We start from the raw sequence: 26,676 nt of genomic DNA on the forward strand, positions 1-26,676 counted from the left end.
ATTTAAATTTTTGCTAAATAATTATGCACAATTTCCCTTTAGAATTATAAATTTCAATATTTTTTTTCAAATTTAGGGTTCGCCAAAACATATTAGATTATTATATTTATAACATATTATTATTATTATTATTATTATTGTTGTTGTTGTTGTTATTATACATTAAAATGTAAAAAAGTAACAATAACAATCGTAGTTGCACCTATATATATTGTAAACACCGCGCTACCTGAGTCAATCACTCAGCTCTCATGATCAGGAACGCGGTGAAAATGCCAAAAAGTAAACTTTTGAGGCAGCGATGAACGGACCTAAATATGAAAAGACACAACATTTAGTGAGTAAAACAGTCATTTGTTATATAATTCTTGCTTAAATTGGTCAAAAACTGTTATATGGGTTCTGGATTCATTCTGTGTGTTGCAGTAGCATGTCCCCCTGTTCCTAATAAGATGTCCGGCTTTTTGGGGTGTAATGTCCTCCTTTTTGTTACTATGAATCTGGCCACCCTAGTCTAAACACACTCAGTTCGTGTAGAAACGTCCATTAAACCACTGGATAGTATTACTGCCTAGTATGTGAGTGAATAAAACTCCCTTACAGTTTTCTCTTGTCCCAGCAGTTTTTAACATTAGTACATTTAGCATAAAATGTGTTCACCATTGTAATTGTAACATTTCACTTAAAAATCCTTGTTTTCTATAACATTTACACAGATTTTTTTTAATGCGATTAATTATATGAAATTCTGAGATTAATCGCGATTAAAAATTTTAATCGTTTGACAGCCCTAATATATATATATATATATATATATATTATATATATATATATATATATATATTATATATATATATATATATATATATACATACACATATAATATTGTATAAAATACAATAAAACCCAGATGGCGCAGCGGGACATTCCAAGCGCACCAGCACCAAAATTCTGAACTCCTCGGTTCGAAACTCGCCGTTGTCACCCGTCGACCAGGCACCATCTAGCGGGCATAATTGGCAGTGCCTCCAGCAGACACGTTTCTGCTAGGGTGGGATGACCGGGCTCTGTGAGTGGGGTCTTCAAACACTGTGTAAGGACCCTGATTAACAGATAGAGAGGCGCCTATGCAGAATGCATGGGTAAAAAAAAGGGTTCCGCTTAGGGCTGTGGCGAGGTGTGAGCAGCAATATACCTACCTCGACTGCAATCAGGGATCCCCCAGCAGCGGAAGACAAATTGACTACGCTAAATTGGGAGAACATGGAAGAAATGCATAAATAAAATAGAAAAAAAAAGAAAAAATACAATAAAAACTTATTTGGGCTTTAAATTGAACTTGAAATCATTTAAAATGGGTCATATACTTATGCATAATTTCACTTAAAAATATATTTTTATTTATCAAATTTGGGGGTATGTCAAAACTATTATTATTATTATTATTATTATATACTTAATTTAATTTGAAATTAACCACAAAGAAAGTAATTGCTCATGTTTTAAATACTGATTGTGGCAGGTAGGGTGTGGTTTTGGCCAAAGCTGTATCTGGAGGATGTAGGGGGTAGTAAAAGATGAATGTAAGGGTATTTAATGAGCAGGTTATCTGGAACTACCATTAAACTTGTCTTTTTTGGTCTAGTTTGTCTTTGCTCCCCTGTGTGTGTGTTGTGTACAGTGCTTGGCTCTCAGTAGACTTTATAGAGCTGTATTAAACTGCCTGTGTACACGCCTTGACGTTCACACATCTTTATAAGAAAAATTGTGAATTATAAGGGCATGTCCAACCACTGACCGATACAACGGTCTTAGTCATGATAGTTAAGTAACATTTCAGAAACTCCGTTATTAATCTGAAGTGACATCCTTGTGCAACCTTTGTGTTGGGAACTCAATTCAAAGTTGGTTAACTTGAACACAGCATGTGATTTATGTTTTAGACTTTAATAGAGAGGGACAGACATCCGTGCCATCCATCAGGGTCTTGGACTGACCTGGAATTAAATGTGTCAGTCAGTGATGTGCTGGCATGATCCCATTATCGAGTAGAGCATGCTTAGCATTGACCTCAGAAAGTGCTGACCTGCTCAGTAATGCTGTGTGAACACAAGTTCAAAAGGATGATTTGACAGGCTTCATACACATCAGAGACTCATTTGCATCCCAGATGTGCTGGTACTGCCATATGGATGATTCAAAACAGAGGAGTTTGGGAGCTGGAAACGGGACAGCCCAGTATTAATTGCTGTTTTAAACCTAGGGAAGTTGTAGCCTAGCGGTCAAGGTACTGGAATCGTAAGTAGAAGGTTGCTGGTTCAAACCCCACCACTGCTAGGTTGCCACTGTTGGACCCTTGAGCAAGGTCCTTAACACTCAGTTGCTTGGACTGTATACTGTAAGTCACTTTGGATAAAAGCGTCTGCTAAATGCCGAAAATGTAAATGTACTGCTTTGAAGGCAATGGTAGCTTAGCAGTTGAGGTACAGGGCTAGTAATCAGAAGGTTGCTGCTTCAAGCCCCACATCTGCCAGGTTGCCACAGTTGGGCCCTTGAGCAAGGCCCTTAACCCTCAGTTGCTTCCAATGTATGTGGTCACAGTTGTAGGTCACTTTGGATAATTGCGTCTTCTAAATGCCAAACAAGTAAACCTCCCCTGTTTGGAGCGTAGCGGCTTCTACTCTCTTTACTGGGAGACAGAAATCTAAATCCACCTACTGGCATCCTACCAACTAAACCATTATAACCCTGACATGCTATAAAGAGTGTAAAATAGAACAAAAGAGGTCTATTTTTAGCAATGCTGGTCTATTCTAGACTTAGTTGACCCTTTTGAAGTAAAGGCTTTTAAGACGGAGAAGATATGTCCACATACTTATGGTCAAAAGTATGTAGAAATTCCATTCCAAGTCCAAGGGTATTAACATGGAGCTGCACCCCCTACGACCCCCCTTTCCCTTTTGTGGCTGGAAAACTTTCCATGACTGAAAATTTGTGCCCATTTAGTAAAAAGCAGATCTTTGAGGTCCAGAGGTCAGGCAGATGTTGAATAGGAAGGCCTGTCTCACAATCAAGATTCCAATTCATCCCAAAAGTACTGACTGCGATTAAGGTCAAGGCTTAGTCTAGGCCGCTGGAGTTACACAATAAACGCATTGTACATTCATTCATTTTCTTATCTGTTTATCCAATAAGGGTGTGGGGGGAGGGGGGGTCCTTGAGTCTATCCCAGCCTTTCAACGGGCGCAAGGCACACAGTAACACCCTGGATGGGACGCAGACACACACCCATTCACTTATAAGGCAATTCAGTGTCTCCAATTAACCTGACTGCATGTTTTTGGACTGTGGGAGAAAATCAGAGCTCCCGGAGGAAACCCACGCAGACACGGGGAGAACATGCAAACTCCACACAGAAAGGACCCGGACCGGCCCGCCTGGGGATCGAACCCAGGACCTTCTTGCTGTGAGGCGACAGTGCTACCCATTAAGCCACCGTGCCGCCGCGTATTGGACATCCCATTACAGAATCATGGGCGTTAATAGTAGGTGGTTCTCTTCCCTCTTTGTGGCTTTTACAGTGTGGCTGTGGGACCCACTACTTCCAGGTTGCCACTGTTGGGCCCTTGAGCAAGGCCCTTAACCCTCAATTGCTAAGACAGTATACTGTCACAGTACTGTAAGTCGCTTTGAATAAAAGCATCTGCTAAATGCCGAAAATGTAAATGTCTAGTCTGAAGAGCGTTTGTGATGTTTGAGGAGAAAGCCTTGAGGTCAGGCCTCTATAGAGAGAGGCCTTTTTCACACTAGACGCAAGGCTGGATAGGGTCCGATCCATTACAGGGCTTCTGCCAAACCCACCCCTATTCCAAACATAGCAACACGATTACGTCTGTGTTGACGGCCGGCCAGCTAATAACACGGCCGAGATTCGATTACGGATCTCAGTGGCGTTCGGCTACCGTAATAGACCGCTGAGCCACCTGAGCACCTGAACTGGAGTGTTTCCAAACTAAACTCACTAAACTCTTTATACAACGTTTTGTGTGGGCCTTGTTTCCAGGGGTCATGCTGGAACAGGAAAAGTTGCAAGTTAACATTATATATTATTACATTATATATTATTTATTTATTATTTTTCATGCCCGTCAGCAATATACTTACATACACCGACCAGGCATAACATTATGACCACAGACAGGTGAAGTGAATAACACTCATTATCTCTTTTATCATGGCACCTGTTAGTGAGTGGGATATATTAGGCAGCAAGTGAACATTTTATCCTCAAAGTTGATGTTAGAAGCAGGAAAAATGGTCAAGCGTAAGGATTTGAGTGATTTTGAGGGCCAAATTGTGATGGCTAGACGACTGGGTCAAGGCATCTCCAAAACTGCAGCTCTTGTGGGGTGTTCCCGGTCTGCAGTGGTCAGTATCTATCAAAAGATAGTCCAAGTAAGGAACAGTGGTAAACCGGCGACAGGGTCATGGGCGGCCAAGGCTCATTGATGCACGTGGGGAGTGAAGGCTGGCCCATGTGGTCCAATCCAACAGACGAGCTACTGTAGCTCAAATTGCTGAAGAAGTTAATGCTGGTTCTGATAGAAAGGTGTCAGAATACACAGTGCATCACAGTTGCTGTGCTGTTTTGGAGGCAAAAGGGGGACCAACACAATATTAGGAAGGTGGAAGGATGTTATGCCTGGTCTGTGTACTTTTTGCTGTGTAGAATAGAATAGAATGCCATTTATTTGTCATATATACATATACAGGTGTACAGTACAATGACATTCTTTTTTTATGCATAAGCTGGGGTCAGGTGCCCCTGGAGCAGAGAGGGTTAAGGGCCTTGCTTAAGGGCCCAACAGTGGCTGAATGGCAGAGCTTGGTTTGAACTCTCAACCTTTTGGTTGATAGGCCAAAGCTCTACCCACTAGGCTACCACTGTCCATATAGTATATGATTTACCCTGGGTACCTTGAGGGGACCCATGTGGGCACAGGCATCGACAGTTAACAGTGAGCAAGACTCCAATCTAGGACCCAAGTGGCCTTTTTTAAAAGCAATCCATGTTTCTATTCTCTGTTTGTGTGGAGTTTGGTATGTTCTTCTCTCTCTCTCTTTTTTTTTAAAAATTAATTAATTAATTATTTTTTTTATTATTATTATTATTATTATTATTTTACCCATTTTTCTCCCACTTTAGCGCATCCAATTTCTACCAGTCAGTCATCCTCTCACTAATGCTGGTCCCTGCTCCTGATTGGGGGTGACGAAGCTGCTCCACACGTGCACAGCAATCGACCGTCTTATCACCTACACTTGACGAGCACTTGACTACACTTGAGTGTAGCGTGGCGAAGCACTGCGTACGGAGGATCACACCCTTCCACCGCACTCCTTCCCATCTCCATGCAGGCTCCACCAACCAGCCAGCAGAGGGCGTAATCGCACTAGTCTGAGAGAGAGTCCCCATCCGGCTAAGTCCCGCCCCTCATCTGAACAACCGGCCAATCGTTGTTCATGCAGCCGCCCAGCCTTCAGCCGATACCATTCGATCTCAGCTCTGGTGAAAACCGTGTGTTTCACCGCTGCACCACCTGAGCGGCTCCGAGTTTGGTATGTTCTGTGTATCTGCATTTACTAAACTACCTCTGAATGGACTGTCCATAATGTATTCAGCCTTGTTTCATTATTCCTGGATAAGCTTCGGACTAATTGAATGAAAAGGAAGCTGTAATTAAAAATGAATGAATGAATGTCTAATTATGTGCATTTTGATGATTAGTCACTGGATAGTGATGTTAATGGTTAGACACACAACCAGACAGAAAAAGCATGGACGTTTTATGGACCAGTTTTAGTGCTCACTGGGCTAAAACGTCCTGTAGAAGCTCAATGATATAAACCCCCTTCCAGGCAAACACCATTACCTAGTGCTTATAGTAATCTGTCTTTATTTTGTGCTTCTTTTAAAGCAGTTTTTAACATTTTCTTTTTGCCCTTATTTAGCCTCATCCAAACTGCCAGTGGGAATAAAAAAAGTATTTATATTGCAATGCCGTAATAAGAAAAGACCTCCACTAAACAGTGAAATAAATTCACCATCGACTGGTGCGACATCGGCGTGGCCAAAATTTTTTTTCTGTAATAAGGGCTGAGCCCAGACGTCCGTCGCTGTTGCACATTCCATTTATACCCATCAGCTGTGGCGTGCGTAGGTCACTGGAGCGCGCCGGATCACCTTGTGATATGTAAATGTAGCCCACCGCTTAGCCGGTGCAAAGCAAACGTAGAAGAGATGATTACTTCTCAGTAGCTAAGGCAACCTGGTCCAGATAGCTGATGCAAAATACCGGTAATCATCTAATCATTCTCTACACACTGCACAACTCTTCTTTCTCTGGGAGTGTGTGTGGGGCCTATAGGCTTTCTATTTTTTTTTTTTTAACAGCAAACCCCATTCTAAAATATTAGAACAGCAGAAGAAATGTAAATAGAAACAGATCTATTATTTGCAAGTACTTTTTGACCCGTATTTAATAAAACAGTACATTATATGCTGCATATAATGTACTATCTATAGCACTTTACAATGCACCACATGGGCTGCCACGGTGGCGCAGTGGGTAGCACCATCACCTTACAACAAGAAAAGCATGAGTTTGATTCCCGGCTGGAGTCCGAGTCAAGTCACGAGTCAATATAATATACACAAAACATATATTGGAAATGTAGCATAGAAATAAACAAATAATATATAAGTTCAGATAAACAACAACAACAGATTAGCGACTGTATTTTGCCGTTTTACTTCGTGCCTTTACTTTCCTAGGTACTTGTTAAAAGCTTAAACTGACGTTTTGTTTTCATTGCAAATTACAGCACAGCGGCCAAAATCCCAAACACAGCAAAGAAAATCATAACCACTGCTTACCTTAGCTTATGTTCTTCCAGATGCTATTAAATTTATAACTGTGTCCCATTAGGAATATAATCGATATAATAGAATGTTATTTTGTAAATAATTTTGTATAATTAAAAACCTCCAAACTTTTCCCGGTTGTGAAGTAAAACACGAACTCGTTAGAAAGCCAATCAAGCGTTTCATTGACACATCATCTGTGTGATGCTGCAAACCAAATACATGCAAATAACAGCATTTCTTAAAATCAGAAGGTCTGATTGGCTCAGAAAGCGTTTTTTTTTTTTCAATCATTAGCGCCAGTTCTGTAGGAGCGTTCCATTCACATAATCTGTTACTGTGAAGTGCACTACGTATTCCACCATTTTAAGTGAGATTCGAATTCAAAGTAGGGAGCGACGCTTCATCACTACGCCGGAAGCTGGCTGGAACATTTAGCCATTGCGTGCGCTGCGGGTTAAGACGGCCGGAGCGTTATTAGAGAGCAGAAAATGACACGATCAGAATTATGTCGGATCATTTATATATAATATATATATAATTGTCACACGTAACAAATGTTGCTGACTTTTGTTGTCCACAAATCATTTTTTGCGAGTCACGAGTCGAGTCTGAGTTATTTGAAACGAGTCCGAGTCGAGTCTGAAGTCGCTGTGTGTGCAACTTATGTGCGACTCCCCATCTCTACATTTTGCCCAATAAATCGGGCCCACCACAACCCTGACCAGTGCTTTGATGTGGTAAATTGAGAAAGGGTCTTTATAAAATTGGCATTTAAAGAATTTTTTAAAGCCCCATTATAGTAAAGTCACACTGTAAGTAATGTGAGTGTGTCATCACACGCCTAAAATAACATAACTTGCAGGACCTAAAGTGGTCCAGTAGCTCATTTTCTGTTCTGGCCATCTTGTAAACTTGCCCAGTGGTCATCATCTTCACAAAGGGAGCTGGACAGGGCTGTAAAACCCAGCAGCTGGTCCGGAATCTGCTCCTTTGTGTGAGGAGAAACAGGAGAAGCACTGCCAAAGCCCTACAAAATGATCTCTAGTGGGCTATTGGTGTAGAAAAAGAAAAATGTCAGACTGTCAGAAACAGACTTCATGTGGGTGGCATGAGGGCCTCATGAACTCTGGTGGAACCTGTGCTCACAGCCCTAGTGAGTTGTGCACCCTGCAGCTCGATTGGCCTTCCTTCAGAGAAAGGCAGAATTGGCAGGTCCACCATTGGCACTCTGTTCTCGACACAGATGACAGACGTAAAAAGAGACTGGAGATACCATGGTAAACGTTATGTGGCCTACATTATCATCCAGCATGTCCGGGTCTGGCAGGGGGTCAGTAATGGTTTGTGGAGGCATATTCTTGGAGGGTAGCACAAACCTCTACTTTAAACTTGCTCAGTGGTCATCCTCTTCCTCCATGAGATTTTCAGCATCTGCTTCTCTTTAAGTGTCCAGGTTTTACATCCATGTGCGACTACTGGCCAGACCAGGCTTTCATCAATCATCGCTTGGTGATGGTGCTAACTGACTTGTTTAACCATGTTCTTGCCAGTCTGACTATTAGTCAAGTCAAGTCAACTTTATTTATATAGCTCTTTTTACAATAGACATTGTCTCAAAGCAACTTTACAAAATCCAGGACCAACAGATACAAAAACCCCTGTTGAGCAAGCCGAGGGCGACTGTGGCAAGGAAAAACTCCCTGAAAATTACAGGAAAAAACCTTGAGAGGATCCAGACTCAGCAGGGCCCATCCTTCTTGGGTGGCCTGGAGGATACTTTAAATAAATACACGATTTACACAAATCAAACAAACACAGAATTAAATGATCTAAAAGTCATAACTGGTAATAAATAGATAAATAAACAATTAAATAATAATAGAGTTGTTATCCGCTCTAGTGTTCAATAAAGTCTGTAGGGATTTCTTGTCGTTGCAATTACTCCAGACCCGTCACATCTGACAGGAGCAGCATCGTTGTCCCGGCAGTCTCGACTTTAATCCTTAACCTCGGCGGGTAAACAGGTTTCCATCAGAATGCCCTCGGGGTAAAACAACAGAGAATGTAGTTAATAATGTACAATGCTAGTTGACAAACAGTTTTACAGAGAGTTTTAGACTCCGGCAGCCCTAATTATTACAGCATAACTAAAAGGGAGAGCAAGCAGGTAACAAGGTCATGAAGGCTTTCACAAGACATCAGCGCCCATCTCCCCACCGTCATCAAACCTGAGTGATCGGACAAGAGAGGCAAAACGACAGCAACCCAACATCCCTGATCACCACAAGTTTCTATGACCAAGAACCCCCAAGCTCTGCGCCTTTGTCTATACTAATCAAAAGCCTGAGAAAATAAATATGTTTTCAGTCTAGACTTAAACATTGAGACTGTGTCCGACAGTCTCAATCCCGAATAGAGGCAGGAAGATTATTCCAGAGTTGTGGAGCTTTGTAAGAAAACGCTCTTCCACCAGCCGTGATCTTTTTAATTCTAGGAACTATAAGTAACCCTGCATCTTGTGAACGAAGTGGACGCGCTGGGCTGTAGTGATTAATAAGTTCACTCAGATACTGTGGAGCCAGACCATGTAGCGCTTTATAAGTTAGTAAAAGTATTTTGTAATCAATGCGAAATTTAATTGGCAGCCAGTGTAGAGATGATAGAACAGGAGTAATATGGTCAAATTTTTTAGTTCTAGTTAGCACTCGAGCTGCTGCATTTTGAACTAATTGGAGTTTGTTTAAGGATCTACCAGAGCATCCAGTTAGAAGAGCATTACAATAATCTAACCGAGAAGTTATAAACGCATGGATCAGTTTTTCGGCGTCATTAACAGATAGTATATTTCTTATTTTAGAAATGTTACGCAAATGATAGAAAGCAACTCTAGTAATATTATTAACGTGTGTATCAAATGAGAGATCTGAATCTATTGTGACACCTAAGTTTTTTACATCTGGGCTGGGAGTAACAGAGAACGTGTTTAAGTTTAGCACCAGGTTAGACAACTTGTCTCTTGCAGCTTTAGAGCCAACAAGTAAAACCTCAGTTTTATCTGAATTAAGTAAAAGAAAATTACACGACATCCAGTTTTTTATGTCGTTTACACAATCTTCTATCTTACTGATTGTGTCAGTATCATTTGGTTTGGCTGATATATACAGCTGTGTGTCATCTGCATAGCAGTGAAAGTTTATGCCATGTTTATGAATAATTTCACCTAGTGGAAGCATATAGAGTGTAAATAATAGCGGTCCCAGTACCGACCCCTGTGGAACACCATACTTTACTTTTGTAGTTTCCGAGCATTTATTATTTACATAAACGAATTGAGAGCGGTCAGTCAAATATGATTTAAACCAAGAGAGTGCGAGTCCTTTAACACCTACTGTATTTTCTAGCCTCTCCAGTAAAATGTTATGATCGACCGTATCAAACGCTGCACTAAGATCTAATAGAACAAGAAAAGAGACACATCCATTATCAGAAGACATTAACAACTCGTTAACTACTCTAATTAATGCGGGTTCGGTACTATGGTTGGGTCTAAATCCTGATTGAAATTTTTCATGAATACAATTTTCATTCAAATAAGAACATAGCTGTTTGGAAACGACTTTTTCTAATATCTTTGAGACAAAAGGAAGGTTTGAAATTGAAATTGAAGGCCTATAATTAGCTAGTACATGTGGATCAAGATTAGGTTTTTTAATCAGGGGTTTAATAACAGCACTTTTAAACAATTTAGGTACATATCCAAGGCTAAGTGATGCATTGATTAATGTAAGCAGGGGCTCTACAATAGCTGGGAGTAAATCTTTAAGTAGACGAGTTGGAACAGGATCGAGTATACACGATGATGACTTCGATGATTTAATCAACACAGTTAGTTCATTTTGGGAGATTGGATTAAAGGAATTTAGTTGGATTAACTCGTTACTGTTATCATCACTGTTCTCACCAATGCTGCTCGGAGTGAGTCCATACTTAACATTGGCAGGTGACACACTCTGACTCTGAAGTCGTATTTTTTCTATCTTGTCATTAAAGAATTTTAAAAAATCATCGCTGGTACAGTCAGGCGGTATATTAGATTCAGTTTCATTGGCGTTTTTAGTTCATTTGGACACTGTCTCAAAAAGGAAACTGGGATTGTTTTTATTTTTCTCTATTAGGGACGAATAATATAAAGATTTAGCATGTTTATAATTGCATGTTTATACTCAGTTAGAGCATCTTTCCAAGCAATCTTATACACTTCCAGTGTAGTGTGACGCCACTTGCGTTCTAATTTCCGTGCTGCTTGTTTAAGTGCGCATGTGTGGTCATTGTACCAAGGAGCAAGTTTTTTCTCCCTAATCAGTTTAGTTTTAAGTGGGGCTACGTTATCTAAGGTTGCGTGCAATACAGTCTCTAGGTTTTGAGTTGCCTGATCTAGTTCTTTAGGTTCTAATGCTGGTATATTTGGTAATTCTGGTAGGCAGTTTATGAACGCTGCTGCAGTTGCAGATGTAATAGTGCGCTTATATTTAAAACGATTTGGTTGCTGTACCTTATTGGACAGGGACACTTCATAAATTAGTAGAGAGTGATCAGAGATTAAGTCATTCTGTGGTACAATTTCCAGGTTGTCTATGTTTATACCATAAGTAAGTATTAAATCTAAGGTATGTTTACAGCGGTGAGTGGGTCCTGTTACATTTTAGTCAAACGCAGTTTTGAGTGGATTACACTTATCCTCATAATGGATATTAAAGTCACCAACAATTAAAGCTTTCTTAGTTGATAAAACTAATTTAGAAAGAAAATCGGCAAATTCGTTAAGAAATTCTGAGTAAGGACCAGGGGGTCGATAAACAGTAACCAGCTTAAACATACTAGTTTTATCAGATGAACATTTATTGGTTATGTCAGAGATAAGAACTTCAAACGAGTTTGTTATGGGAGTTGATTTTACAGTGAGACCTATTACCGCCATGCCTGTTGCCATCCTTGACTTCACCTCACCTGCACCCCCACCAGATTCTACTTTTCAATAAGGAGTGTATTTTGTTCTAATCTTCTACCTTAATATTATTATTATTAGTAGCAGTAGCAGTAGCAGTAGTTGTGGTATCACTATTACTATTTGTATGCCAATAGTTTGTCAAACAGTATCAGAATGACTAAATCTAAATATTTGTTTGCAATGAATCAAGACTGGCTTGATTTTATCAAAAAGGGAAAGGGATGCTGGGCCCCACGTACAGCCTTCACTGCATAATATGCAATGTGTCTTTGACTCAATGCAGCAATTCCTGTTTAAGGCACTGGTGCCACTCTATCTAAGAAAGTCTTTGGCCCCTGCTTTGCTTGGTGTATATCCCTCCACCAATATTTCTCTGCTGTATCTGTTTTTGTGAGGACTCAACCAGCTTGTGTGCCTTTTACATGTTTGTTGGTATTTTTTTATTCAAACAGACATAATACATTGATGAAGAAATAGCTGTTAGCTGTCAAACATTAGCTGTCATTGCTGCATCATAATTCCACAACTATTAAAGCATTTGGAAGTGACGTTTGTGTACTCTGTGCAGAGGCGATTTAACCTGCCTGTGGGCCCAGGGGCTACGGCTGCTTGTGGGCCCCCACGTATAGTTTTCATAATCAGTACACAACACAACAGAGTTCAGTGGCGTAACTAGGAGCTCATGGGCCCCAGTGCATGGGCCCCAGTACTATATATATAGTAACGTTATATTATATATAATCTAGTAACGTTAAGCAAGTTACAAAGATTCCCAAAATCCCTTGCTGTGCACTCACGGTGTATTGTGATTACATGTATTTTGATATTTCATTGTCTTTTAGTTATTTTTATATTTTACTTTACAAAAATATTGTCGTGTTTTTACTTTCACTATCGCTGCACTTTACCGTTAGCATTAGCCACATGCTACTGTAGAGGGTCGGCTCACCTAGCCGCTGTCCGGCGGGGATGCTACAGGTCTTTTGCTGTGCGGTGGTGGAGGTATGGGAATAAAAGCACACGACAGGGTAGAGTCACTTTAACTGTTTAGTCAGGACTTCAATGAGCGTTACAACACTTTATACCGCCTAGTTCCAGAACCCGAACTCCCTGCTGGGACCATAAAGCGAGTCTAACTAAACTAACTGCAGAACGTCCGAACGCACATATATATATAAACCTGGTGCTGCATTCTGATTGGCTGAGCTGAATGTCACTCACATACTAGCTCTAACGTTCACGTCGCTTAACTGAAACCACCAATCAAGCTTCCCCATTCTTATTAACCAAAATCAGAGCCGTAGATAGAGAGAGTTGCGACACTCCTTGATCTCGCCGCTACGCGGTCACGTGGTTCATGTAACCCTCAATAGTTCCAAACAAACCCGGCGCTGTCATGTTCTCAAATGGGACAGGCAGCAGTAAATGAAATATTAAACGGCAAATAATAAACATTTGTACAATTTCTGGGTATTTTCAACTGCGTTTACATTTACTGCATCTGCTTTAATGTCAATTTGGTATATAAAGTGGAAGATTGATGTTTATAATGACTTGTTAATAGGTCGTTCTTGTTAACACACAGTACATTATAATAGCATACATTACATAATGCGATATCATTAAGTAGTAGAGACAATATACAGTATAGACATTAAAGTTTTTTATGTTTTGTTTTTTGCATAAACTAATCTCCCTTCACTTTCCTGAGGATTCATAATAATAATCATTTTGGCTAAACACTAAGTCATGTGCTGGATTCATAAGGTTTACCTGCACTGAATGAACAGATTGATAAACACATTACCGTACCAAAAACATTATAGTGCAGGTACATGAAAAATCATTCATTCATCTCTTATTTCATGAGTGATTAATAATTGATTCCTACATGTAATACATTAATGAATTCATTATGAATATGCACTAGTTCATTTTGTCTAATGTAAGTGGTGGACAAGGTACACAAACCATTTAGTTGAGTTAAAGTAGAGATATCCAAGGTAACATATTACTCCAGTAAAAGTAGTAGTAAAAGTAAAAATACTCTTTACCTCCACTAAAGTACTAAACTAAATTTACCTTCAAATGTACTTAAGTATGAAAGTAAAAGTATAATGATTTATTGTGGTTCTAATGTTTTATGATCATTTCTGTAACAAGACTCTTGATTAATCAACTCATTTTAGGTGAAAAGACTCGTGTGTCATTAATTAAGCTTAACTGACTAAGCTAAATTGGGTTATACCTATTAATTAAGATAAACATGTAACATTTAGTGCTGAGCAAATGCTAAACAATAACAGTATTAAGTATATTAATGACATTAAATTCATAATTTTTTTAAAACAAAGCAACATACAGCTAAAAATGTTTGATAAGTAGTGGAAATGAATGGGGCTCTATGGGTTGTTTGGAACTATACAGAGCTCCACAACCCGGAAGCTGCGCAGAAAAAATGTCCCGCCCCCTTTCCAACGGTTCCCTATGGGAGTGTCGCCACTCTGTTCTCTCTACCGCTCTGACCAAAATAACAAAATAAATAAAAAATAAAACAGCCAATCGGGGCCCTCAATTATTCGGGGCCCCTGGGCTGAAGCCCGGGTAAGCCCGTGCATTAAAGCGCCCCTGACTCTGTGTACCTACTGGACCTGATGAAAATGCAGTTTTGTCTGTACAAAATACATTAATGCAATCACAACACTGTGCCATACTGTAATTATATATATATATAAACATTAGTCCCATTGAACAGTCTATTCATGCTAGCCTATACAACACATAAGGGTCAGCTTTACTGTGTGTGTGTGTGTGTGTGTGTGTGTGTATTGCATACATTTATTTGATGCATGTATGCTGTGTCTGTCTCTGTCTGTTTTTTTTCTTGTCTGTATCAGTATGTCTCTCTGTATCTCTCTCTCTGACTGGCTGCCTTCCTGTCTGTCTCTGCCTGTTTGTCCGTTTCTCTCTCTGTCTCTCTGTCTTTCTCTCTCTGTGTCTGTCTGTTTCTCTCTGTCTGTCTGCCTCTCTGTCTGGCACTCTGTCTGTCTCTCTCTCACACACAGAGACACACACACTCACAGTAGGACATGATGTAGTAGGACACACTTTTATACCTGTGGGTCCATTGGACCCGAACACCACATGTGTAATATAAATGTGTGGGGGAGGGGTTTACAGTGCGAACTCATTAAAAATGTGTTATTTTATATGTTCTTCACACAAAATGAGCCGAAGGCAAAAAGTCTGAGGGTAAAATAATAATAAATAGCATCATTTTTCTTTTGGTAAAACGGTCCCACAGACCTGAACATCACACAAGGGTTAAACGCCTGCTGGGACAGCATGAATGGACAGCCTGTGTCTATAAGATGACCTCCTAGTCCGAGCCTGACCGAATACCACCTAACCACACATTTTGGGACATACTAAACTGCTTAAAAAATAATAACAGTTAATCACAGTGTAACACCAGGTCAATTAAACATCAGGGATTAATCAGCCATGTTAGTAAGCAAGTGACAGCAGGTGAACTGAAGAGGCAACCCCAAAAAAGACAGACAATTACTTTGTCCTTGTCTTTCCTGACTGATTCTTCTCTAGTTTTGTGTTTGCTAGTGTTCTTTTCACTACTGGTAGCTTGAGTTGGTACTTGCAGCCCATTTGCAATAATGTTTGGTGTGTGTCAAGAGCATAAAGGAGAAACCAGAACACGGGCTGTTACACAAAGGGAGCTGGACAGGGCTGTAAAACCCAGCAGCAGGACTGGAATCTGCTCTTTTATGTGAGGATGAGCACTACAAAATAATATCTAGTGGGCCATCGGTGTAAGAAACAGACTTCATGTGGGCGGCATAAGGGCTGGTGGGTTGTGCACCCTGTAGCTTGGTTGGCCTTAGCTAGAGAAAGCCAGAATTGGCAGGTCCACCATTGGCACCCTGTTCTTGACACCCTTGAGTACAGACGTCTGGAGAGTCTGGAGATACCATGGTAAACGTTATGTGGCCTGTAAGATCATCCAGAATGTCTGGTTTTGGCAGTGGGTCAGTGATGGCCTGTGGAGGCATATCCTTAGAGGGTTGCACAAACCTCCACTTGATAGCCAAGAGTTTGTAGGCAGTTCCTGGATGATGAAGGCATTGATGCCATTGCTTTCTCTCTCACACTCATCAGACCTAAATCTATTTGAGAACCTCTGGGACGTTAGGTGTCGGTGCATACACTGCTGCCAAGTAGTGCCACGGTCTGTCCAGGACCTCAGTGATGCCCTGATCCAGGTCTGGGAGATTTCCTTGGACACTAAACGCCGTCTCATTAGGATCAGATGTTGTCGAGGGTGCATACAGGCACTAGAAGGCCAAACACACTGCTGAGTCACATTATAAATTGTTGGATGACATTCACGCAAATTGGATCATCGTGTGATTTTTTTTTTTTTTTTCCCCAATAACGTCCCAATAATAAAAAAAAATTATAAAACGCTTTTATATACAGTATTAAAACAGACAGAATAAAAACCCTCCTATAATGTACCATGCATTTAAAGACACTTTTATTCTCTCTGGCTTGTAAATAATGGAATTTAGTCTTTTAGTAGAGATAAAAAAATACATTAACATATTTAATTAGAAACAGCTCATTAAAAAGTGCATATATGCTGTTTACATGCCTCGACAACACCACTGCTTGTACAAATTCACACTGCCACACACTAAGAAAGATAACTGCCATTACAGGGGTTCATTTTTCCAATTTGGGGTTTTACGTTTACAGGCTGGCAGCTTGTTCGGATGAACAGGTACTGACAAACGGTCTAGGTTATCAGCAAGCAACAAGGGTGTAAGAACGAGTCTGATGTCGCAGACTTACACACATACACACATTTACGCACCCATACACAAGGGCATCCCAAAATTCCTGCAACAGAAGCTCTTTCAAATTTGTTCCCAGCACTCGGTGACTGATTAGACACCAGTAGCCACAGGGAGTTCACAGCAGGGGGTTTTAACAGATGGTAAAGAGGAAAAAAAAACCTATCAAACGTGAAACCGCAGCTTTTGCTGTGATGCATGGCACAATAACACAATAAGCTCTCACGTTTAATTTTAATATCACACCCTGCTCTTCTGCTGACTGCAGAGGATTTGAGTTTTAGGGTAGTTGGTAAGTATTTTCAATTTTTGACTCCAATGTGCCCTATTTTTAGAAAGGCCATAATGGAAAAAAACACAGTAAGTGACAAATAAATGAATAATAATAATAATAATAATAACAATAATAATAATAATGATAATAATAATAAAACTAACAAATAGGGTAGTTGGTAAATATTTTACATTTTTAACTCCAATGTGCCCTACTTTCAGAAAAGCCATAATGAAAAAAAAACACAGTAAGTGACTAATAAATAAATAAATAAATAATAATAATAATAATAATAAAACTAACAATTAGCAGTCATAATGGAAAAAATGACAGTAGGTCACACTGTAGGTAACAAAAAATAAATTAATAATAATAATAAAACAAACAAATAGGGTAGTTGGTAAATGTTTAAATATTTTAGATTTTTAACTCCAATGTGCTATATTTTCAGAAAAGCCATGATGGAAAAAAACACAGTAAGTGATAAATAAATAAATAAATAAATAAATAAATAAATAAATAAATAAATAAATAAATAAAAAAACAAAAAATTAGGAGTCATAATGGAAAAGAAACACTGTATGTGACAAATGAATAAATGAGTAATAATAATAATTATAATAAAAAACAGAAAAGCCATGATGAAAAAAATAAAAAATAAATAAATAATAATAATAATAAATAACTGAGTTTATGGTTCAACTGTATTGTACAAGTTAGTGATAAGCTTAATAAACTATATGGCCAAAAGTCATATATAATAAACAACAGTTTGGGAAGGCCCTTTCCTCCTTTCCGCACAAAGCAAGGCCTCTGGCAGGCCACTTTAATGCCTCTACACCATCACCTCTATCTCATTTAAAGTATTTGAGATTAATTGGAATGTCAATTGCAAGCCAGGCCTTTTGTGCTTGACAATTTTATTTTTTACTGAACAGGCACAGGTTCCCACAGACACAAGTCTTGAGGTAAGTCTTTTTTCTGCGGTGTATTACTGCATAGTACCCAGTAATTTTGAAAAAAACTAGGGTTTAAAAAAATCCTTTATTTTGAGGGTTTTAGCAAATGTTCCTTCTGAGGTTCAATAGCAAAGCACAATCAGTCCGGAAACTTCTGGCAACTTGATGATGGTGGGTCAAGAACCAGCAGCCCTCTAGTCACTAATCCAGTACCTTAAACGCTTAGCAACCACCACCCTGGTTTAAAAACATACATAGTACAAGTCTTCATCTCTGAATCTCTGAATACAGCTTAATATCAGTGCTGGAGTGGAACCTGCTGGCAGTGCAGACCAATTCCCCCAAATTACAGCCGAATTAAATTTCACAGCCATTTGATTGGTAATTGTATTTCCCAGCCTTGCTAATAGCTACCGTTTCAAGCTATTACTTGACATAGCAGAGGAATAGTCTATTAAATTGCTAAACATTGAGCTCTAACTACTTTTTCGTTTCCTAAAACACGTCTAGTCTGTCCTAATTTGCCGTAGTGAGGAACCAAAGGTTATGAGAAGCTTATTAAATTAAGACTGGTGACTCCCTTTATCTAAATTTTTTTTAAAGAAAATAAGTGAATGCTAGCTAGTTCAAAGCCTGTGGAACATCTCATTTTAAAACCACAGGCATTGATGTGGTCCTTTGTTGTTACTATAACAGCCTGCACTCTTCTGGAACATGACTGCAGAGATGCACTTTTATTCAGTCATGCATTACTGAGATTGGGCACTGATGTTAAGTGATAAGGCTTGGTCGGCAGTTGGCATTCCAATTGGTATACTCCAAATCCATATTCTCCCTCTGTCCTTCTGTGTTTTCTTATATTGCACATTGTTTTTTTGTTCAGCTTATTTTTATGTATGTACAACCCCAAATCAGAAAAAGTTCTCTATTGGGAACAGATCAGGACTGCAGGCAGGCCAGTCCAGTACCCAGACCCGCTTCTTCTGCAGCCATGCCTTTGTAATGTGTGCAGCATGTGGTTTTGCATTGTTGTGTTGAAAAATGCTGGACGTCCCTGGAAAAGATGACGTCTTGTAGGCAGCACATGTTGCTCTTAGATCTCAATGTACTTTTCTGTATTAATGCTGCCATCACAGAAGTGTAAATGACCTTTGCCAAGGGCACTGACACAGCCCCATACCATGACAGACCCTGGCTTTTGGACTTGTTGCTGATAACAGTCTGGATGGTGCTTTTTCGTCTTTGGTCCAGAGCACACGGCGTCCACTTATTCCAAAAAAAGACCTGGAATACTAATTCATCTGGCCACAATACACGTTTACACTGTGTGATGGTCCATCCTAGATGCCTCAAAGCTCAGTGAAGTCAACGCCGCATGGTTAACATAAGACTTCTTTTTTGCACAGTAAAGTTTTAAATGCCGTTTGTGCATGTAACTCTGTATTGTAGTGCTTGACAAAGGTTTGCCAAAGTAATCCCTCACCCATGTGGTTATATCAGCTATTGTTGAGTGGCGGTTCTTGATGCAGTGCCGTCTGAGGGATCGAAGATCACGGGCGTTCAGCTTAAGCTTGCGCCCTTGGTCTTTAGGCACTGAAATTCCTCCCGATTCCTTAAATCATTTAATGATATTATGCACTGTAGAAGGAGAAATATGCAAATCCCTTCCAATCTTTCTTTGAGGTTCATTTTCTCACACATTTGTTAACAAACTGGAGATCCTCTGATCATCTTTGCTCATCAAAGACTCAGCCTTTCCTGGATGCTGCTTTTGTACCAAACCATGATTACAATCACCTGTTGACATCACCTGCTTGGAATCACATGATTATTTAGTCTTTTCACCTCATTACTAGCCCGGAATTGCCCCAATCCCATCTTTTTTTGGAATGTGTTGCAGGCCTGAAAAGCAACAAGCTGTATGCTGGGTGTGCAATTGTCTTATGTTTATTATTATTATTATTATTGTAAATATAACTCAGATATGTGTTACAGATGAATACTGATACTTTAGCATTCATGTATCCTATACTGCCACATCCCTAAAGCAGTGTTTTCAACTAGGGAGCCTTAGTGAGCCTAGAGGTTATGTCCAGTTACATTTCATTGAAAAGGAATCACGTTATGGGATGGGCAAATCAATAGACTATTGGTATATGGACGATTTCTGTCTATAGCCCATGTTGGGTCTTTGAGAATGAACACATATTTGATTGGCCCACCTCAAAAATGCAAAGGTCAACAGATGGCGACTACAAAGGATTCCGATTCTGTTGTTGATGCAGATCTTGCTTCAGCAGACCAAGGTGAGGAAGCTCCTACCACCAATTTACAAGAAGTAACCCACATCAACCAAAAACCAAAATTGTCATTATTGCTAAAAGTGTAAGATTACTATCATAACCTGTGTCCTGGTTATGGGGGTCCCAGATTATTATCATTATTTTTATTGTTTTTTTTTTTTCTTTTTGATCACGGGGGGTCTAGGAGAAAAAAAAAGTTGAGAGCATTGCTCTAAAGCTTATTGAGATATTAGCTTTTTAGTCATATCACCCAGCCCCAGAAAACATGCTTTGGTGAGTCAAATCTATTTTTACAGCATGTTAGGTGGGTAGGGTATCAGTGTACACCAAACTGACTAGTGGACGATAGCATGATTGCAATATAACAAAACCATCACATTTCCATCACATGGTCCATCAAATGATTTGGATTCGCTACAAGTTTGAGTGGCTCTGATGTATCCGTTTCAATGCAATGTTTTAGAAAAAAAAAAACTTTAAGTACCACTTGATGTTTAGCCACTAATGCTAACAGTAATCACTTAAACAGGGGCACCATGACAGGATCGTTGCACTTTAGGCAGGGTGAGTGGGCACAAGTAAAGAGGACACGGCTTTTATTTCTTTCGGATTGGCACTGGGATTGTAGCGGTGAGTGCTGTCTCTTCAGCGAACCATCGAGTGCAGTCACTAAGTGGTGAGATAGTGGCAGATAAACCTGGTCCATTAGTAGCGCTCTCCCAGCAAGATCAGAGCGGCTGTACAGACACAGTGCATCATAAAAATCAGAGCAGTACTCGTACACCGAGTAGAAAAGTATATGGACACTGTCTAATTACCGTCTGCCACCAGGTTTATTAAAATTTCAATTATATAGTGTAAATTGTTTAAGGAAGACCATATTTTGTTCCAGCCTGACAGTACCTCTGTGCAATTGGTTTATTAAGAACTGTAGAGATTTGGTGTAAAGGAACAACAGTTCTCTGCAACCCCACAGAACCGATTTGGGATGAATTAGATTCCCAATAGCAAGCCAAACCTTCTTTCCACAATGATTGTGATGGCTAGACGACTGGGTCGGAGCATCTTTAAAACTGCAGCTCTTGTGGGGTGTTCCCGGTCTGCAGTGGTCAGTATCTATCAAAAGTGGTAAACCGGCGCCAGGGTCATAGGCGAGCGACCAAGGCTCATTGATGGTCCGATCCAACAGACGAGCTACTGTAGCTCAAATTGCTGAAGGAGGTAATGCTGGTTCTGATAGAAAGATGTCAGAATACACAGTGCATCACAGTTTGTTGCGTATGGGGCCGCATAGCCGCAGACCAGTCAGGGTGCCCATGCTGACCCCTGTCCACCATTGAAAGCGCCAACAATGGGTACGTGAGCATCGGAACTGGACCACAGAGCAATGGAAGAAGGTGGCCTGGTCTGATGAATCACGTTTTCTTTTACATCACGTGGATGGCCGGGTGCGTGTGCGTCGCTTACCTGGGGAACACATGGCACCAGGGTGCACTCTGTAAAGAAGGCAAGCCAGTGGAGGCAGTGTGATGCTTGGAAACCTTGGGTCCTGCCATTCATGTGGACGTTACTTTGACACGTAGCACCTACCTAAGCATTGTTGCAGACTATGTACACCCTTTAATGGAAACGGTATTCCCTGATGGCTGTGGCCTCTTTCAGCAGGATAATGCGCCCTGCCACAAAGCAAAAATGCTTCAGGAATGGTTTGAGGAGCACAACAACGAGTTTGAGGTGTTGAATTGGCCTCCAAATTCCCCAGATCTAAATCCAATCAAGCATCTGTGGGATGTGCTGGACAAACAAGTCCGATCCATGGAGGCCCCACCTCACAACTTACAGGAGTTAAAGGATCTGCTGCTAACATCTTGGTGCCAGATACCACAGCACACCTTCATGGGTCTAGTGGAGTCCATGCCTCGACAGATCAGGGCTGTTTTGTCAGCAAAAAGGAGACAATATTAGGAAGGTGGTTATAAATGTTATGCCTGCTCTGTGTAATTTGTTTATTTATTATATTTTATAACAGTTTTTTTCTCTCCCTATCTAGTCATTTTCAGTTCCAGAATTGTAACTCCTCTGCTGCTGTGTGTTTATCGAGACTCCGCCTCTGGCAGGTAAAAAGAAGTGGTGCCTGGCGACTGCGTGCATGTTGGAGAGGTCTCTTGATTCATTTAAAGACTTTCATTCACATGGATTTTTAATTTGTTGACCCCAATTGAATCCAACTTTAAATTAATAACACAACTTTGTTGTTGACTTGCCCTTATGATTCACCACAGTAAAGCCTGTAATAGTAGTGAGATCGTAGGCTAACAGTCCAAAGCATTTTGTTTAACACCCTCAGCCCCCCTTCCCAAGATAATGAGGTTAAAAATCAGCCTTTCATGTGTCATTTAATTAAATATAAGTCAGACTACATGACATTTTCTCAGTCTTTAATTCAGTAATTAGCCTTGAGTGACTGAGTTATAATTCATTAAAATTATTATTTGATTTTGATGAATAGACCACTTTCCCCGAGTGCTCCCAGCTAAAATGCAACCTGCTTATTTTTAACTTGATTCCCATTTTGTTCTAGCGATGGTCTCGCTGTGTAATCGGAAGCTGTTATTAAACTATTATGCTCTTCATGTTTGACATTCAGCATCGCCGTTTCGGATTTTGCAGTGTTAGGGCTCCCTCTGCTCACCCTCGTTGCCAAAGAATACAGAATTTAGGAACTCCTGCTAACGCTAGCCATTCACCCCATCGATTTTTTGACATGTTTTTCTGCGATTTACAAAAGAGCCCCTAACCTTACGAAATGAAAAGCGAGGAGCACCACGTGAAGCTCCGATCTTTAAATATGTACCTTACAAACATGGGCTAGATCTGAAAAGTGAAATATTTATCCAGCTGTCCAGGCCTGCTGTAAAGCTTTTTTGGGATTCTGAAACAATGTACCCTGGGTCTTGTTAGGCCTTGTTTGACAAAATAGTCTTGTGGACAATGAAGTGGTCTCATAATGACGATATATTGTACATGTTAGTACGCCAGAAGAGAATTCACTCACTCACTCACTTTCTTAACCGCTTATCCAATCTGGGTGGCGGGGGAGTAGTGCTGGAGCCTATTCCAGCTTTTCATTAGGCGCAAGGCACACAGTAACACCCTGGATGGGGCACCAGTCCATCGCAGGGCAGACACACACACACACACGCACCCATTCACCTATAGGGCAATTCAGTGTCTCCAATTAACCTGACTGCATGTTTTTGTTCTGTGGGAGGAAACCGAGGCTCCTGGAGGAAACCCACGCAGGCACGGGGAGAACATGCAAACTCTTTGCAGAAAGGACCCGGACCGCCCCACCTGGGGATCGAACCCAGGACCTTCTTGCTGTGAGGTGACAGTGCTACCCACTTACACAACGTGCCACCCAAGTAGAGAATTGTGACAAAGGTCATTACAAACAAGGCTTTGTTCACCTCAGTCTACAATACTAAACATGTCTCAGCAATAGGTCACACTATTTCATTTTTGAGGTCTGTTCACTATCATTAGCTCTTTATAGTGCTTTTTCAGTGAGTAATAAACAATGATTTCTTTATTCATCCATAATGAATACAGGAGGTCCTCGACTTACGTCGGAGATCCGTTCCTACGGACGCGACGTTATGCGATTTTCGCCGTAAGTCGGAACCCACCTACATAAGCATCTACGTCACCCACATGGAGCACATACACAGTACAGTAATATACAGTAAAAATATTCGTATTTGTCCGCTCCGCTTGCCAACTAGTTCCCGTGCGAACTCTGTTTTTACGTCTCAAACGGCGTACATCAGAATGAGGAACAAGACTTTCTTAAGAAATTTATAGGAGATGGCGACGTAACCACGAAACGCTGTATGTCGAGTCCGCCGTAAAACGAGGACTTACTGTAATGATTCCTTGTTTTATTGTCTTTTTTTTTTTTACCACCACTTTATCCTATTTAGGATTGCTGCGGGTCCAGTTTACGAGGCGATTCACACCCTGGGAAGGTCGCCAGTCCATCTCAGTGCATACACACTGCAATTTAGTAGCTCTTCGAACTGTGGGAGGAAACCCACACAGACACGGGAAGAACATGCAAACTCCACACAGAAAGGACCTGGACCGCCCCACCTGGAAATTGAACCCAAAGGCAACAATGCTACCCAATGAGCCACCGTGTTGCCCATACAGAAATGTAATATATGACATACTGTATATGCCCCTATATCAATAATGTTTTTTCCATATACAGTGTATCACAAAAGTGAGTACACCCCTCACATTTCTGCAAATATTTCATTATATCTTTTCATGGGACAACACTATAGACATGAAACTTGGATATAACTTAGAGTAGTCAGTGTACAGCTTGTATAGCAGTGTAAATTTACTGTCTTCTGAAAATAACTCAACACACAGCCATTAATGTCTAAATAGCTGGCAACATAAGTGAGTACACCCCACAGTGAACATGTCCAAATTGTGCCCAAATGTGTCGTTGTCCCTCCCTGGTGTCATGTGTCAAGGTCCCAGGTGTAAATGGGGAGCAGGGCTGTTAAATTTGGTGTTTTGGGTACAATTCTCTAATACTGGCCACTGGATATTCAACATGGCACCTCATGGCAAATAACTCTCTGAGGATGTGAGAAATAGAATTGTTGCTCTCCACAAAGATGGCCTGGGCTAAAAGAAGATTGCTAACACCCTGAAACTGAGCTACAGCATGGTGGCCAAGGTCATACAGCGGTTTTCCAGGACAGGTTCCACTCGGAACAGGCTTCGCCAGGGTCGACCAAAGAAGTTGAGTCCACGTGTTCGGTGTCATATCCAGAGGTTGGCTTTAAAAAATAGACACATGAGTGCTGCCAGCATTGCTGCAGAGGTTGAAGACGTGGGAGGTCAGCCTGTCAGTGCTCAGACCATACACCGCACACTGCATCAACTCGGTCTGCATGGTCGTCATCCCAGAAGGAAGCTGACGCACAAGAAAGCCCGCAAACAGTTTGCTAAAAACAAGCAGTCCAAGAACATGGATTACTGGAATGCCCTGTGGTCTGACGAGACCAAGATAAACTTGTTTGGCTCAGATGGTGTCCAGCATGTGTGGCGGCACCCTGGTGAGAAGTACCAAGACAACTGTATCTTGCCTACAGTCAAGCATGGTGGTGGTAGCATTATGGTCTTGGGCTGCATGAGTGTTGCTGGCACTGGGGAGCTGCAGTTCATTGAGGGAAACATGAATTCCAACATGTACTGTGACATTCTGAAACAGAGCATGATCCCCTCCCTTCGAAAACTGAGCAATTGAGCACCTGTAGCGCATCCTCAAGTGGAAGGTGGAGGAGTTCAAGGTGTCTAACATCCACCAGCTCCGTGATGTCATCATGGAGGAGTGGAAGAGGATTCCAGTAGCGACCTGTGCAGCTCTGGTGAATTCCATGCCCAGGAGGGTTAAGGCAGTGCTGGATAATAATGGTGGTCACACAAAATATTGACACTTTGGGCACAATTTGGACATGTTCACTGTGGGGTGTACTCACTTATGTTGCCAGCCATTTAGACATTAATGGCTGTGTGTTGAGTTATTTTCAGAAGACAGTAAATCTACACTGCTATACAAGTTGTACACTGACTACTCTAAGTTATATCCAAGTTTTATTTTTATAGTGTTGTCCCATGAAAAGATATAATAAAATATTTGCAGAAATGTGAGGGGTGTACTCACTTTTGTGATACACTGTATGTTACCTGTAAGGTGATATATTATTATAATATACATGTATCATCTGGAGTTTATAACATATATGAAATACCCATGATAAAATGTGTGTATGTACATATATTAAACATACAGTATCTATAGTATTAATTTTTATATGCAGATAGAGCAAATACATGGGATGCGTTGTTACATTATTACTTTTTTAACACTTGTGCCTGATTTACACTGTTTATATATTAAGTAAATACGTGCATGTCAGCGCGTGCACACGCTTGTGTGTTTATTTCCGGTTGAACTGATAGAAAGCCGTTTTTCATTTTCTGCTTGTTTGTTATTTGATTTTTAATCTAAAAGAGAATACTTAATTAACTCTCCAGCAGCTGGAATTTAATGTTTAATAGTAAGCCACGTTTGCAATTATTACATTGAGTGTAAATAACACACCACACAAAAACATTACACACCCTCAGACAGACTAATAGACGTCTATAATGACCCGTTATGACCTTTCTGGTACTTGCAGTGCTTTACAGGGTCATCAGGGTCTCTGACTTGCACGCAATAACCTCATTAGGAAGGAAAATAGAGAG

General features: G+C 40.5%; 1 long non-coding RNA gene across 1 annotated transcript; it reads right to left on the reverse strand.

Annotated features, from left to right (window-relative positions):
• Positions 1–8,490: 8,490 nt before the first annotated feature.
• Positions 8,491–13,079, reverse strand: LOC134328660 (uncharacterized). The gene is made up of 2 exons (XR_010014744.1): positions 12,886–13,079; positions 8,491–8,969 (listed from the first exon to the last, which is right to left on the reverse strand). It is a non-coding gene; the product is annotated as an uncharacterized LOC134328660 (long non-coding RNA).
• Positions 13,080–26,676: the final 13,597 nt, after the last annotated feature.

The sequence above is a fragment of the Trichomycterus rosablanca genome, chromosome 15, assembly GCF_030014385.1.
Source record: "Trichomycterus rosablanca isolate fTriRos1 chromosome 15, fTriRos1.hap1, whole genome shotgun sequence".
NCBI lineage: Eukaryota > Metazoa > Chordata > Actinopteri > Siluriformes > Trichomycteridae > Trichomycterus > Trichomycterus rosablanca.